Genomic DNA, 2136 nt, shown 5'->3' on the forward strand with positions numbered 1-2136 from the left:
ATTGTTGTTTTTTTCAGTATGCTTTCAATATATACATATATATTTTTCAGTATACTTTCAATATATACATATATATATATATTTTACACACACACATATATACACATATGTATATATATACACATATATATATATATGTATACATATGTGTACATATATATCACATATATATTATGGTAATAACCATTAACAACATAGATTTAATGATATTGCATCCTAAAATCCATGAATGAGGAGACCTTAACATTCACGCATGTGCAGACAACTTTTTAGCGACATCATTACGTTCCATGTCCTACCGCGTTGTGCTAGAAAGCTTCCAAATGACAGGGGCTGTGAGATGGACCATTACGCCGGGTTAACTCCCTACTCATCTCAAAAGATGTTCTGGGTTCTTTATAGTGTAAGCCAATTGTGTACACTGGGGCTACAGTTTATAGTCCTTATCCAGGAAGACTTTGTTCCACCGCCAAAACCATAGGCTAGTAAGTAGTAATGTACGGTACTGCTCAAACCAGCGACGGTACTATATGGCTATATGTTGTGGCACCACTTAACAGCTGCTATTTGATTCGCCCTTTTTTAAGGCAGTGTTCCCCAACAATTAGCTTCCTTCCTGCTGGGGGGTCCTGTGCCCATTATGATCGCCTAACTGTAAACCTCAACGGACTGATACATTTAAGAAATTTATCAAATCAAGATTTAATTTATATTGGAATACATGAAAACTATACATGAAATTTGACATACTGTATGAAGTACTTTTAAGTTAAAGAAGAATCAAGTTGACAGATCATCAGCATACTATTTTCACGATCAGAGAAGCCAAAATAAATACAATTCTCTAATTGAGATATGATGCATTGAAATAATTTACATTCAGACTTTAAAGCCAGTACATAGCTAAAAATGGAGGAAAAATTTTAAACTTTTTCTCCATATAGTTGGTGGGCCAACTCGATGTTCACTTTAACTGTACAGCACTACATACAGGGGATGCTTGCTTGGAAATTTTACATAACCATATTTGCATGTTTTTGTATTTTTGCTTGAATAACCACATGTGATCAGATACACAAATTATTTTACAATTTGAAATCAAATAAATCTTTCTTAATATTATTACTATTATTTTTGTTGGATTTATGTTTTTTTTTTTTTTTTAAGCCTGGCACTGTTCTATTCATGGCGTGCTTAGGACTAAACTAGATAATCCAGCCAGAAACAACAGTTTGATGCCTATCCTATTTTAGGTACAGTATGCTACTACAAAAAAAAAAAAATCAGACTGTACAACTGGTACAATTTTTTTTTTTCATTTAAGGGCAGCACAAAAATTTCTTTTGCATTAACATAACATTTTATAGTTTTGTTTTTAATCAAAATTCAAACATGTCGATCACAAAGCTGGAAACTATGCAAATAAAATTAATTTCCAAGAAACTATGCAACATAACAAACTTAAGCAACCAAGCAGGTAAGTTAAAGTTTGTATTAAATCTGTAAACAAATAAAAATAATCAAAACTGTGTCTTCCTAAACACAGTTTCATGTTTTTATAAATATCTTTTACTGTTTAATTCAAGTTGCTTTAAAGTTCTTTTCGAGTTCATAGTTTTGGGCATTTCTCTTGAATTTTACAAGAGTTTATATGTAAAAAGCGATTTTTATTTTCTATATTACTATAATATTACTGGAAAATTAATTTATTCTTTTATTGTTTTCAATATCTACAACACATGTTCTTAAAATCTATTATGTCAGCGTTTACAACAGTACAATATGATGGTATTGTATAAAATGTAATACAATACCAAGCTTCTGTACATTATAATTTTCAAAGTAATTATCATAATAATACAAAATGATAATTATGGATATTAATATGGGTTTTTAAATAATAAATTAATTAATACTGCTTTTCAACAATTTTCCTGCAACAAAATACTTTCAGTGAAGATTAATAATAATCACTTATCCATTATACAATGTTTCCATGGCAACCTGTGCTTTTTAGTAATCATCGTCTATATAAATGATACCTTAGATTAGGAAGCAATTTTGATTGATGCTAAGAAAGTGAGACAGAATCCATTTAAAATCTTGTTCTAGTTTTCATGATGGTTTTTGGAATAG

The sequence above is a fragment of the Anneissia japonica genome, unplaced genomic scaffold (genome assembly GCF_011630105.1).
Source record: "Anneissia japonica isolate Jap-2015-1 unplaced genomic scaffold, ASM1163010v1 scaffold5825_len372023_cov165, whole genome shotgun sequence".
Lineage (NCBI taxonomy): Eukaryota > Metazoa > Echinodermata > Crinoidea > Comatulida > Comatulidae > Anneissia > Anneissia japonica.